Genomic DNA, 14,205 nt, shown 5'->3' on the forward strand with positions numbered 1-14,205 from the left:
GAAGGAAACGCTGCCGCTGGGGCGCAACAGGCCCTGAAGAAAACGCCTCCGCTGGGGCACAACAGGCCCTGAAGAAAACACTGCCGCTGGGGTGCAACAGGCCCTGAATAAAACACTGCCGCTGGGGCGCAACAGGCCCTGAAGAAAGCAATGCCGTTGGGTCTCAACAGGCCCTGAAGTAAATGATGGAGGTGGCGCGCGGTGATGACGCAGTTCCCCAGAAAGGCCTGTAGCCGTCCTTTACCAAGGAGTCTCTTCCTAAGCCAGGGTAGCGAGCCTTTAATCCCGCCTGTGACAAGGTGGCGTATCTTGAGGCCAATGGTGGCCGGGTCGGCGTGATGGGGGAAGGCTGGGGGGAAGGGCCCAGATCTCTGAGGCCTGGTTACCGGTACTCATGGCCACAACCGGAGGTATAGTTCCTCTCTCTCTAAGGCGGGGTTTAGCGGGGATAATTCTCTCAGAACGGGAGCTGGGAGCAGTCTCTGGGCACAGTCTCTCACGTCTCTCTTGTCGGTAAATCGGCCGCTTTCTCCTCGCAGGCTCCTCTCGGTACCCCTGCAAGTCACCCTGTGTCCTGCCTTCACTCCCTCTCTTCCCCAACTGCCACTTCAGCGCGTCCCCTGCTCCTTTTACCCTAGCCCCTCCCCCTGTTGCCCTGACAACCTCAGTCGCATGTCTCCCTTTGTAATTCCCCTGTTGTGCTTCCTTCAATAACTCTGATGGCGGTCCCCTTGGTTCCGGCCCAAACACTATATGGGGGTCCTCCTCCCCACACTAGTACTGAATTTGGGTCCTGGGCAGCCGTCTGATTGGGTTAGTTACACAAGCTTCTTTGCAGAAGAAGACGTTACTTCTGCCAGCCGGCCGGCCGGCCTCTAAAGATCATCCCCTGGGCGCACGCTGAATGCCTGGCCCCTTAACGGCCCAGGATGCTTATGACGCCTTCATTTCCAGAAGGCAGGCTGAGGGGTCAATAAGCACTCTTAGCTGCGGCAAGGAGCTTGGTGTGAGGCATGCGAGGAGGCGTGGTAGCGTCCCTAGCTGCAAACCATCTCAGAGGCATCAGAGGCATTATGCGGCTTGGGGCTTCCAGCTTAGGTAATGTTGGTGTCTGATAAGGCGCCCCTGTATACTAGCCGAGCTGGGCCAGGGAGCAAAATGTCATCAAAATGGTCTACAGCACTCGGTGTTCCCAGGAGGTCTACCATCCAAGTACTGTCCAAGCCCATCCCCGCTTTGCTTCCGAGTTCGGGCGTATCCAGGGTGGTACGTCCAGTAGACACGGCTTGGTCCATCACCTGGCCAGCCTGCCTCAGGCTCGCGTGGTGGCGAGAACTCTGACCATGTGGAGGCGGGCTCCGAAGGGCCGATGCAAAGGCTGGGCCGCCCCTACAGTCTTTGTTTGTTTTGCAGTGAAACCACGCGCCGCAGCAGGGCCCGAGCATCATTTGTCTTTAAATATGGCTCCACGCAGGGTCTCCTGCAGGCTAAACCATTCATCTGGGGGGACGTGACAGAAGGAGCAAGCTTGAGCAGCCGCAACTTGAGGCGGATTGAGACGTCCAGGAGCGAATGAAGGAAGAGGGTGAGATGGTTGCCAGTGACTGTGTGCTGCTCTTCAGGGGGGTCTTGTTGCCTGCAAAGGTGTCCTGCTTGCTTCGGCCTGTAAACTGGCTTCCAGGTTGCCGGCGGATGCCCCCAAGCCCGCGGGAGGCGCTGGTCCTGTTGAAAGGAAGCCTAGTATTAAAAGTAAATAAGCAACAATGCTGGAGGCCCACGGTGATGAGAAGGATGCTGGCAGTTTGCACGGACGAAATAGCGCAAGAGAGAAAGCAAATGAAAAGAGGAAAGAAGCATGTGTGCCCTTGTGAAAGGGAATGGAAAAAAGGAATAGAGGACAGTGACCCCTGCTAGTGGAAGGAAGGAAAAAGCAAAAGCCTACAGCTCCTCGTATTCCCAGGCGGTCTCCCATCCAAGTACTAACCAGGCCCGACCCTGCTTAGCTAACGAGATCAGACGAGATCGGGCGTGTTCAGGGTGGTGTGGCCATAGGCAGAGACAAGCTTCTCACTTGCTGCTTTTCTACTATGCAGTCTGGCTGCCGGCTACCCTGTCCAGTGCTCAGCAAGAAAAAAATGCAGAGCTGGAAATGAACCCGGTCTATAGGAGCGCACCTGTTCCTTAATCACGCCTGGCTGGCGCTCCTTTTTGGACTGTCTCACTTATCGCCAGTGCTCAGCAAGAGGCCCTTTTGTAATTTCCTTTCTCTTCACTTTTTTGCTGGCTCTCTTAAAGAGGTTGTAGGCAGAACGCCCCGCTCAGAGCCGCTGAGCTCACTTATCGACTGCTGACGTGACGTCAGCGTCGCAGCCAATGCCACAGACCTGGAGCAGCGGAGAGTCTCTCCGGTGGACCCGGGTAGGGTGAGTACAGGGCGGTTTGTTGCTTTCTAAAAGCCTGCAACCTGGGAACAACATTTAATGAAAGGGAACAATCCCTTTGACTGTCTGCAGCGTGCCACACCTAGGAAGCGCACAGTCACTTGTAAGCGAGCACGCACATATGCTTGCACATGGCCACACCTCCTATTTGCCCCTGCAGCCTCAGCGCCAGCAAGTGTCAGACTGTCCTGTCTGTCTTATTATCATTAATATTTGCGTGCCTTAGCAGGAAAATACCCCCAATTCCCTCCCGCTCCTTCCTAGTGTAGGGTCGGACAGGTTCGCAGGATGCAGTGACGAGACACTAAACGAATGGTGGTTTTCGAAATTACTTTTATAAAACCCTAGCCGAAGGGCTAGGCTGAACAAAACAAGGAATAAGTACAACACCAACAGTCCACGCAGGGACTCAACAATCTTAACCCAATATAGTTTCACTTAGCCTTCCAGGGACTGCTGGGTTCGGTAGCGTGGCTGCGTTGAGGTCGCTGAGGCGGCTGTCCTGAGGAAAGTGATGTCGGTGGGGGCAACAGGCCCTGAAGAAAATAATACCGTTGGGGGGCAACAAGCCCTGAAGAAAACGAGGACGTTGGGGCGCAACAGGTCCTGAAGAAAACGGGGACGTTGGGGCGCAACAGGCCCTGAAGGAAACGCTGACGCTGGGGCGCAACAAGCCCTGAAGGAAACGCTGCCGGTGGGGCGCAACAGGCCCTGAAGGAAACGGGGACATTGGGGCGCAACAGGCCCTGAAGATAACGCTGCCGCTGGGGCGCAACAGGCCCTGAAGGAAACGCTGCCGCTGGGGCGCAACAGGCCCTGAAGAAAACGCCTCCGCTGGGGCACAACAGGCCCTGAAGAAAACACTGCCGCTGGGGTGCAACAGGCCCTGAATAAAACACTGCCGCTGGGGCGCAACAGGCCCTGAAGAAAGCAATGCCGTTGGGTCTCAACAGGCCCTGAAGTAAATGATGGAGGTGGCGCGCGGTGATGACGCAGTTCCCCAGAAAGGCCTGTAGCCGTCCTTTACCAAGGAGTCTCTTCCTAAGCCAGGGTAGCGAGCCTTTAATCCCGCCTGTGACAAGGTGGCGTATCTTGAGGCCAATGGTGGCCGGGTCGGCGTGATGGGGGAAGGCTGGGGGGAAGGGCCCAGATCTCTGAGGCCTGGTTACCGGTACTCATGGCCACAACCGGAGGAATAGTTCCTCTCTCTCTAAGGCGGGGTTTAGCGGGGATAATTCTCTCAGAACGGGAGCTGGGAGCAGTCTCTGGGCACAGTCTCTCACGTCTCTCTTGTCGGTAAATCGGCAGCTTTCTCCTCGCAGGCTCCTCTCGGTACCCCTGCAAGTCACCCTGTGTCCTGCCTTCACTCCCTCTCTTCCCCAACTGCCACTTCAGCGCGTCCCCTGCTCCTTTTACCCTAGCCCCTCCCCCTGTTGCCCTGACAACCTCAGTCGCATGTCTCCCTTTGTAATTCCCCTGTTGTGCTTCCTTCAATAACTCTGATGGCGGTCCCCTTGGTTCCGGCCCAAACACTATATGGGGGTCCTCCTCCCCACACTAGTACTGAATTTGGGTCCTGGGCAGCCGTCTGATTGGGTTAGTTACACAAGCTTCTTTGCAGAAGAAGACGTTACTTCTGCCAGCCGGCCGGCCGGCCTCTAAAGATCATCCCCTGGGCGCACGCTGAATGCCTGGCCCCTTAACGGCCCAGGATGCTTATGACGCCTTCATTTCCAGAAGGCAGGCTGAGGGGTCAATAAGCACTCTTAGCTGCGGCAAGGAGCTTGGTGTGAGGCATGCGAGGAGGCGTGGTAGCGTCCCTAGCTGCAAACCATCTCAGAGGCATCAGAGGCATTATGCGGCTTGGGGCTTCCAGCTTAGGTAATGTTGGTGTCTGATAAGGCGCCCCTGTATACTAGCCGAGCTGGGCCAGGGAGCAAAATGTCATCAAAATGGTCTACAGCACTCGGTGTTCCCAGGAGGTCTCCCATCCAAGTACTGTCCAAGCCCATCCCCGCTTTGCTTCCAAGTTCGGGCGTATCCAGGGTGGTATGGCCAGTAGACACGGCTTGGTCCATCGCCTGGCCAGTCTGCCTCAGGCTCGCATGGTGGCGAGAACTCTGACCATGTGGAGGCGGGCTCCGAAGGGCCGATGCAAAGGCTGGGCCGCCCCTACAGTCTTTGTTTGTTTTGCAGTGAAACCACGCGCCGCAGCAGGGCCCGAGCATCATTTGTCTTTAAATATGGCTCCACGCAGGGTCTCCTGCAGGCTAAACCATTCATCTGGGGGGACGTGACAGAAGGCGCAAGCTGGAGCAGCCGCAACTTGAGGCGGATTGAGACGTCCAGGAGCGAATGAAGGAAGAGGATGAGATAGAATCATAGAATCGTAGAGTTGGAAGGGACCTCCTGGGCCATCTGGTCCAACCCCCTGCTCAAAGCAGGATTCGCTAAATCATCCCAGTCAGATGTCTGTCCAGCCTCTGTTTGAAGACTTCCATTGAAGGAGAACTCACCACTTCTCGTGGCAGCATGTTCCACTCATTGATCACTCTAACTGTTAAAAAAAATTTTCTAATATCTAATCTGTGTCTCCTCCCATTCAGTTTCATCCCATTGCTTCTAGTCTTTCCTTGTGCAAATGAGAATAAAGTTTATCCTTCTACAATGTGACAGCCCTTTAGATATTTGTAGACAGCTATTAAGTCTCCTCTCAGTCTTCTCTTTTGCAAACTAAACATTCCCAAATCCTGCAACCTTTCCTCATAAGACAGGGTTTGCAGACCGGTCACCATTCTGGTTGCCAGTGACTGTGTGCTGCTCTTCAGGGGAGTCGTGTTGCCTGCAAAGGTGTCCTGCTTGCTTCGGCCTGTAAACTGGCCTCCAGGTTGCCGGCGGATGCCCCCAAGCCCGCGGGAGGCGCTGGTCCTGTTGAAAGGAAGCCTAGTATTAAAAGTAAATAAGCAACAATGCTGGAGGCCCACGGTGATGAGAAGGATGCTGGCAGTTTGCACGGACGAAATAGCGCAAGAGAGAAAGCAAATGAAAAGAGGAAAGAAGCATGTGTGCCCTTGTGAAAGGGAATGGAAAAAAGGCATAGAGGACAGTGACCCCTGCTGGTGGAAGGAAGGAAAAAGCAAAAGCCTACAGCACCTGGTATTCCCAGGCGGGCTCCCATCCAAGTACTAACCAGGCCCAACCCAGCTTCGCTTCCGAGATCAGACGAGATCGGGCGTGTTCAGGGTGGTGTGGCCGTAGGCAGAGACAAGCCTCTCACTTGCTGCTTTTCTACTATGCAGTCTGGCTGCCGGCTGCCCTGTCCAGTGCTCAGCAAGAAAAAAATGCAGAGCTGGAAATGAACCCGGTCTAAAGGAGCGCACCTGTTCCTTAATCACGCCTGGCTGGCGCTCCTTTTTGGACTGTCTCACTTATCGCCAGTGCTCAGCAAGAGGCCCTTTTGTAATTTCCTTTCTCTTCACTTTTTTGCTGGCTCTCTTAAAGGGGTTGTAGGCAGAACGCCCCGCTCAGAGCCGCTGAGCTCACTGATCGGCTGCTGACGTGACGTCAGCGTCGCAGCCAATGCCACAGACCTGGAGCAGCGGTGAGACTCTCCGGTGGACCCGGGTAGGGTGAGTACAGGGCGGTTTGTTGCTTTCTAAAAGCCTGCAACCTGGGAAGAACGTTTAATGAAAGGGAACAACCCCTTTGACTGTCTGCAGCGCGCCACACCTAGGAAGCACACAGTCACTTGCAAGCGAGCACGCACATATGCTTGCACATGGCCACACCTCCTATTTGCCCCTGCAGCCTCAGCGCCAGCAAGTGTCAGACTGTCCTGTCTGTCTTATTATCATTAATATTTGCGTGCCTTAGCAGGAAAATACCCCCAGTTCCCTCCCGCTCCTTCCTAGTGTAGGGTCGGACAGGTTCGCAGGATGCAGTGACGAGACACTGAACGAATGGTGGTTTTCGAAATTACTTTTATAAAACCCTAGCCGAAGGGCTAGGCTGAACAAAACAAGGAATAAGTACAGCACCAACAGTCCACGCAGGGACTCAACAATCTTAACCCAATATAGTTTCACTTAGCCTTCCAAGGACTGCTGGGTTCGGTAGCGTGGCCGCGTTGAGGTCGCTGAGGCGGCTGTCCTGAGGAAAGTGATGTCGGTGGGGGCAACAGGCCCTGAAGAAAATAATACCGTTGGGGGGCAACAAGCCCTGAAGAAAACGAGGACGTTGGGGCGCAACAGGTCCTGAAGAAAATGGGGACGTTGGGGCGCAACAGGCCCTGAAGGTAACGCTGCCGCTGGGGCGCAACAAGCCCTGAAGGAAACGCTGCCGCTGGGGCGCAACAGGCCCTGAAGGAAACGGGGACATTGGGGCGCAACAGGCCCTGAAGATAACGCTGCCGCTGGGGCGCAACAGGCCCTGAAGGAAACGCTGCCGCTGGGGTGCAACAGGCCCTGAAGAAAACGCCTCCGCTGGGGCACAACAGGCCCTGAAGAAAAAGCTGCCGCTGGGGTGCAACAGGCCCTGAATAAAACACTGCCGCTGGGGCGCAACAGGCCCTGAAGAAAGCAATGCCGTTGGGTCTCAACAGGCCCTGAAGTAAATGATGGAGGTGGCGCGCGGTGATGACGCAGTTCCCCAGAAAGGCCTGTAGCCGTCCTTTACCAAGGAGTCTCTTCCTATGCCAGGGTAGCGAACCTTTAATCCCGCCTGTGACAAGGTGGCGTATCTTGAGGCAGATGGTGGCCGGGTCGGCGTGATGGGGGAAGGCTGGGGGGAAGGGCCCAGATCTCTGAGGCCTGGTTACCAGTACTCACGGCCACAACCGGAGGTATAGTTCCTCTCTCTCTAAGGCGGGGGTTAGTGGGGATAATTCTCTCAGAACGGGACCGGGGAGCAGTCTCTAGGCACAGTCTCTCACGTCTCTCTTGTCGGTAAATCGGCCGCTTTCTCCTCGCAGGCTCCTCTCGGTACCCCTGCAAGTCACCCTGTGTCCTGCCTTCACTGCCTCTCTTCCCCAACTGCCACTTCAGCGCGTCCCCTGCTCCTTTTACCCTAGCCCCTCCCCCTGTTGCCCTGACAACCTCAGTCGCTTGTCTCCCTTGTAATTCCCCTGTTGTGCTTCCTTCAATAAGTCTGATGGTGGTCCCCTTGGTTCCGGCCCAAACACTATAGGGGGGTCCTCCTCCCCACACTAGTACTGAATTTGGGTCCTGGGCAGCCGTCTGATTGGGTTAGTTACACAAGCTTCTTTGCAGAAGAAGACGTTACTTCTGCCAGCCGGCCGGCCTCTAAAGATCATCCCCTCGGAGCCCGCTGAATGCCTGGCTCCTTAACGGCCCAGGATGCTTATGACGCCTTCATTTCCAGAAGGCAGGCTGAGGGGTCAATAAGCACTCTTAGCTGCGGCAAGGAGCTTGGTGTGAGGCATGCGAGGAGGCGTGGTAGCGTCCCTAGCTGCAAACCATCTCAGAGGCATCAGAGGCATTATGCTGCTTGGGGCTTCCAGCTTAGGTAATGTTGGTGTCTGATAAGGCGCCCCTGTATACTAGCCGAGCTGGGCCAGGGAGCAAAATGTCATCAAAATGGTCTACAGCACTCGGTGTTCCCAGGAGGTCTCCCATCCAAGTACTGTCCAAGCCCATCCCCGCTTTGCTTCCGAGTTCGGACGAGATCGGGCGTATCCAGGGTGGTATGGCCAGTAGACACGGCTTGGTCCATCGCCTGGCCAGCCTGCCTCAGGCTCGCGTGGTGGCGAGAACTCTGACCATGTGGAGGCGGGCTCCGAAGGGCCGATGCAAAGGCTGGGCCGCCCCTACAGTCTTTGTTTGTTTTGCAGTGAAACCACGCGCCGCAGCAGGGCCCGAGCATCATTTGTCTTTAAATATGGCTCCATGCAGGGTCTCCTGCAGGCTAAACCATTCATCTGGGGGGACGTGACAGAAGGCGCAAGCTGGAGCAGCCGCAACTTGAGGTGGATTGAGACATCCAGGAGCGAATGAAGGAAGAGGGTGAGATAGAATCATAGAATCGTAGAGTTGGAAGGGACCTCCTGGGCCATCTGGTCCAACCCCCTGCTCAAAGCAGGATTCGCTAAATCATCACAGTCAGATGTCTGTCCAGCCTCTGTTTGAAGACTTCCATTGAAGGAGAACTCACCACTTCTCGTGGCAGCCTGTTCCACTCATTGATCACTCTAACTGTTAAAAAAAATTTTCTAATATCTAATCTGTGTCTCCTCCCATTCAGTTTCATCCCATTGCTTCTAGTCTTTCCTTGTGCAAATGAGAATAAAGTTGAGCCTTCTACAATGTGACAGCCCTTTATATATTTGTAGACAGCTATTAAGTCTCCTCTCAGTCTTCTCTTTTGCAAACTAAACATTCCCAAATCCTGAAACCTTTCCTTATAAGACAGGGTTTGCAGACCGGTCACCATTCTGGTTGCCAGTGACTGTGTGCTGCTCTTCAGGGGGGTAGTGTTGCCTGCAAAGGTGTCCTGCTTGCTTCGGCCTGTAAACTGGCCTCCAGGTTGCCGGTTGATGCCCCCAAGCCCGCGGAAGGCGCTGGTCCTGTTGAAAGGAAGCCTAGTATTAAAAGTAAATAAGCAACAATGCTGGAGGCCCACGGTGATGAGAAGGATGCTGGCAGTTTGCACGGACGAAATAGCGCAAGAGAGAAAGCAAATGAAAAGAGGAAAGAAGCATGTGTGCCCTTGTGAAAGGGAATGGAAAAAAGGCAGAGAGGACAGTGACCCCTGCTGGTGGAAGGAAGGAAAAAGCAAAAGCCTACAGCACCTGGTATTCCCAGGCGGTCTCCCATCCAAATACTAACCAGGCCCAACCCTGCTTAGCTTCCAAGATCAGATGAGATTGGGCATTTTCAGGGTGGTGTGGCCATAGGCAGAGACAGACTTCTCACTTGCTGCTTTTCTACTATGCAGTCTGGCTGCCGGCTGCCTTGTCCAGTGCTCAGCAAGAAAAAAATGCAGAGCTGGAAATGAACCCGGTCTAAAGGAGAGCACCTGTTCCTTAATCACGCCTGGCTGGCGCTCCTTTTTGGACTGTCTCACTTATCGCCAGTGCTCAGCAAGAGGCCCTTTTGTAATTTCCTTTCTCTTCACTTTTTTGCTGGCTCTCTTAAAGGGGTTGTAGGCAGAACGCCCCGCTCAGAGCCTCTGAGCTCACTGATCGGCTGCTGACGTGACGTCAGCGTCGCAGCCAATGCCACAGACCTGGAGCAGCGGTGAGACTCTCCGGTGGACCCGGGTAGGGTGAGTACAGGGCGGTTTGTTGCTTTCTAAAAGCCTGCAACCTGGGAAGAACGTTTAATGAAAGGGAACAACCCCTTTGACTGTCTGCAGCGCGCCACACCTAGGAAGCGCACAGTCACTTGCAAGCGAGCACGCACATATGTTTGCACATGGCCACACCTCCTATTTGCCCCTGCAGCCTCAGCGCCAGCAAGTGTCAGACTGTCCTGTCTGTCTTATTATCATTAATATTTGCGTGCCTTAGCAGGAAAATACCCCCAGTTCCCTCCCGCTCCTTCCTAGTGTAGGGTCGGACAGGTTCGCAGTGATAGGAACTGAAGGAGTTAAATTGAGTTCTGTCTATGTTGCATTCTCTTGTTTAAAACCTTATCTGTTCTTCGAGGAGATGTCTCAGACATCTCCCTTGTGAACCAAGGTCAAATACCTCTGCTTTTTCGCCTAAATGACTTTCTTTGTCGAAAACAAGTTGTAAAATCATTTGTACTGCGCATGTCTGTAAAATGTTTAAATTCTTTACTATAAAAGACGGAAGCCTAACTGATAAGCCAGAGGCGTCTTGGCAGGCATCCCGACAGTTTCCTGGCGCCCGAACAGGGACCTGATATAGGCACCTCTCCAAGACTACCCGATCTACAGACCACTCCAGTTACTGATGAAATTGTGAACAGCAGACCTAAACACCTGGCCAGGTAAGAGATCAATTTTTCTCTTCTCTGCTCTTCATAATCTATCATTATAACTAAGGTCCGTATAAAGGGGAATCTAGTAGAGGAGGGGGCCGTAAAATCAGGTCCATATAAGAACTCTGAGGAAATCGGGTGTGACACGCATATGTAATTTCTGCTCGAATGAGAGGTTACTGTAGGTTCTGTCTGTGCACAGCTATTTTTAGAAAAAGAGCTGATGCAAATCAAAATGGGAGAGGTCTGACATTATGGAATATAAGGCTGGGTGAACAGTTCATACTGCGCAGCCCGGACGGACAAGTTTTTCACAATAGACGGTTCCGCACTAGGAATAGAGGAGGTTGTTGAATGGCTACTTTGATTTGAAAGGTTGTGGAAAGTAGAAAAATAAGCTGCACAGTAGGTATTCGTTCAAAGAGTGGTGATATTGCCTAACTGGGCCATGTGACAGCGTCCTTTCGGGGAGGTCACCGCCTAAGCTTAAATCAACACCCTTTACGAATAAACCTTGTGACAGATAAGAGTGTGACCGAATGAGCACAGGACCGTGAAATGAGCCTGTGACAGGATATGACTGAAGAACCCCAGTAGATGGACACTTTGTTTACAATCCTGTGTGTTGTGGGAGTATTTCTGTTCGGATGCTACATAGCATATAAGTACACGAAACACGTAGTACACCGAGGAACAGACACTCCATTTAGCCTGTTAGCACCTTAGGAAGAAGGTAACGAGGTATAGTAGAGCCTAGTCTTGAGCTTACCCAATACACCACCTAAGGCAGGGGACTAACAGGAAGACAACAAGAGAGACAGGATAAGAATAAAAGATAAGATGGGGAACAGTCAGGGAAAGATACCTGAAGAAGGAAATCGGTTATGTGATATAATTGAGGATAGATATGGAAGTAGTGCAGCAAAGAACCTGGAAAAAGTATTAATCAAATCCAAAGTGCAAGATAGGCAGGCTGTGTGAATCCTTGTATATATGTCTATGAGAACCTCTGAATAAGATGAGAGATGAGTAATTGAGTATAAAAAAAAAAAAAAATCAGTGAATGAGCACGTATGAATGAATCATCGCACATCATTTTTGTGTCAAGAGATTTGTGACCTTTCTAGTTGTGGTGGAATCCCGGACAGATGCGTTATAGATATTTCAAATCTACATCTGAGACTGAATGAATTGAGTAATGATATAGTTCGTGTTATATGTGGCATTACATTGTAAAGTTTCCTGAATGCATTTGGCCAGAAAAAGGGCAAGGCATGGTTAATCTCATTATACAGTTATCTGCCCTTACAGTGAAATCCCGTGATTTTGAGTTTCTTTGTAGAAATTGATTTTGATAAGTCTAAAGAACTACAGAATTCTGTGAAGGACGACGCTGCATTCTGACGGGAGGGGTGAAGGATGGAGCTGCGTAGTTTTTCTTCTCCCTTCGCTCTTATCTCTGCTGAGTGTGAGCTGTGCTCAAAATTCTCTGTAATTCTATCCGTAAGGTACACGCTGAAAGATTTGTGCATTTTAAAGCAACAGTACTTAATTGAAGATTGGAAGTTAAAAGTAAGATATGGTGCCTAATTTAGAAGGGAATTGTAAGTGATTGCTTGGTCATTAATGTGTTTGAACCTGCTTCTAGTTGTGTGATTGATTTGTATAGCAAATTGTGTCAAATTACAAAAGACAGAGAAGGAAGGAAACAGTAAAACAAGTGGGACAAATATTGAAAAAGGCAAAAATACCAGAGTGTGAATGTTTGGATGTACAAAAAGGCACAGACAAGGGAAGAAAATAGCAAGTGAATAAATGATGCTTGAGAATGTGCAGCAGTATGGAAGGTGTATTATGAATGTTTGATTGACAAAGTGTAACCAGAGACCCAGACAAAACAGATGGACTTGTAAACACTGTGGTCAGACTCAGACAAACCCAGACTGAATAGCTACTTGTGTGACCTGTGCTACTGACCTAAGAGAATTGCACTAAATCCTATCCAGACAAGATCATAAGAAGCTGACATAATAGTGTGGATAGTGGGTAGTGGGACATTGGCCCTTGAGGAGTAAGCTGACAGTAGACATCAGACGGCCAACCCCATCAGGACCTAGAAGTGTGACTAGAATAAGAAAGATGTAGGTGTATTATCCCTGGAGCCCCTCTGACCAGCTAGCTTTGCTGAAGCAGCTGCCTGCCCCTGAAGACCAACCATTCCCGTTTTACAGACACATAAAGGAAGTACAGCAGACATATAAGTGTACCTGGGCAGACCTAGAGAGGTTGGTGAGTTTAAAGGCAGGTGACGCACTAGATCATATAATTAAGACACACAGATGTGACAAAGAATCAGGCTTGGGGCATGGATGATAAATCTGCACGATCTGGGGAGACGTACTGTGAGTCACTAAGACAATGGGCTGCAGTGGAACAATCAGAGCAGTCTGTACTCCTGACTAATGTGACACAGCAAAGAGGAGAGAGAGTAGAGATATACCTTGGACGGTTACAGCTGAAATGGGCAGACATGGGGTACATTTGCATAAACCCACTTGATGTTAGAATACTGGTGAATGCATTCATTGACGGTATGAACAAAGACTTACGAGACGCAGTACAGACAGCCAGACCTGAATGGAGACATGTAGATCCGAAAGACCTCCTTAAGGTAGCTAAAGAAATTGAGCAAACAAGGACAATAAAACGACCTGTCATGTATGCTGGAGCACAAGGAAAAAAGTGGAGACGTAATAGGGAAGGCATGTGAGATGACACTGACGTTTCTTTTGACAATCTATTCCCCACATGACATCCATGCCATACTCCTACAAGTTCAACCAAAACATCTGTCTATGGCCAGACAGCTCCGACTTGAGTGTGCTCTACTAATTCCTGAGTATGTCACTCCTCAAAAGATGTAACGTTCTGAATCCAGCCACCCTCCTGCCTGTGGATTCAGAAAAGGGGGAATTGGTGACCGTATTGGCAAGTGAGGAAGGATACTTTGACATGACGCATGAACATGTCTGCATAGAACTGATGAGTCAGGAGACAGTTGGGTTTGCACACATTCATGAAAAACATGTTCCTAATGCAGACTTTGAGTTTCTTTTTTGTAGATGGCCCCAGATACCACCAGGATGGACGATTCTACACTGGATATGCAGTAGTATCCTCACATGAGGTAATCCGAGCGGAACCACTCTCTCCTCACATGTCGGCGCAGGAGGCAGAGTTGAAGGCACTCACTGAGGCGTGTAGAGCCGCTGCAGGTAAAGTCGCTAATATTTTCACAGATTCGAAGCCCATTAAAAATGCGGAGCTGGTGAAACAATTGATGGAGGCATTGATGTTACCAGTCCAGGTTGGCATTGTCAAGGTAAAAGCACACACAAAGGTGACTCCGTGGAGGTAGAGGGCAATAGAAGGGCGAACGAGGCTGCTAAAATAGCACAAGGCGGCCTAGAGAGAGCAGTGGACGGTGGCGGGGAGTCAGCGTATTCCAGCCACATTGGGTCTAGATGTCCTGAAATCCCTCCAGCAAAAGGCTGCCCAAACAGAGAAGGTACACCGAGGGAGACTGGGAGCTGAGCTGAACTCAAATGGAGTATGGGAGAATAAGGATAAAATGTGCCCACCAAAGTCCCTGTTCCCAATCATGGCGCAAGCAGCACATGGCCCCAATCACACCTCAAAAAGTCACATGTGTGCCATGGTAGATGCCTTCTGGATCGCTCCTGGCTTCAGTTGCGCAGCCGCGAAACTTGTACAATCATGCCTCATCTGTGCACAGCACAACC

General features: G+C 51.5%; 4 non-coding genes and 2 pseudogenes across 4 annotated transcripts; all 6 read right to left on the reverse strand.

Annotated features, from left to right (window-relative positions):
• Nucleotides 1-1,171: 1,171 nt before the first annotated feature.
• LOC141053590 (5S ribosomal RNA) lies at nt 1,172-1,281 on the reverse strand (annotated as a pseudogene).
• Nucleotides 1,282-1,935: 654 nt separating this feature from the next.
• LOC141053465 (5S ribosomal RNA) lies at nt 1,936-2,054 on the reverse strand. The gene has a single exon (XR_012221197.1). It is a non-coding gene; the product is annotated as a 5S ribosomal RNA (ribosomal RNA).
• A 2,341-nt stretch (nt 2,055-4,395) lies between these two features.
• LOC141053569 (5S ribosomal RNA) lies at nt 4,396-4,505 on the reverse strand (annotated as a pseudogene).
• A 1,077-nt stretch (nt 4,506-5,582) lies between these two features.
• LOC141053320 (5S ribosomal RNA) lies at nt 5,583-5,701 on the reverse strand. The gene has a single exon (XR_012221065.1). It is a non-coding gene; the product is annotated as a 5S ribosomal RNA (ribosomal RNA).
• A 2,336-nt stretch (nt 5,702-8,037) lies between these two features.
• Nucleotides 8,038-8,157, reverse strand: LOC141053431 (5S ribosomal RNA). The gene has a single exon (XR_012221166.1). It is a non-coding gene; the product is annotated as a 5S ribosomal RNA (ribosomal RNA).
• A 1,077-nt stretch (nt 8,158-9,234) lies between these two features.
• Nucleotides 9,235-9,353, reverse strand: LOC141053310 (5S ribosomal RNA). The gene has a single exon (XR_012221056.1). It is a non-coding gene; the product is annotated as a 5S ribosomal RNA (ribosomal RNA).
• Between the last annotated feature and the right edge of the window lie 4,852 nt (nt 9,354-14,205).

Source organism: Dendrobates tinctorius, unplaced genomic scaffold (genome assembly GCF_039654945.1).
Source record: "Dendrobates tinctorius isolate UK_male_01 unplaced genomic scaffold, ASM3965494v1 ptg000165l, whole genome shotgun sequence".
NCBI lineage: Eukaryota > Metazoa > Chordata > Amphibia > Anura > Dendrobatidae > Dendrobates > Dendrobates tinctorius.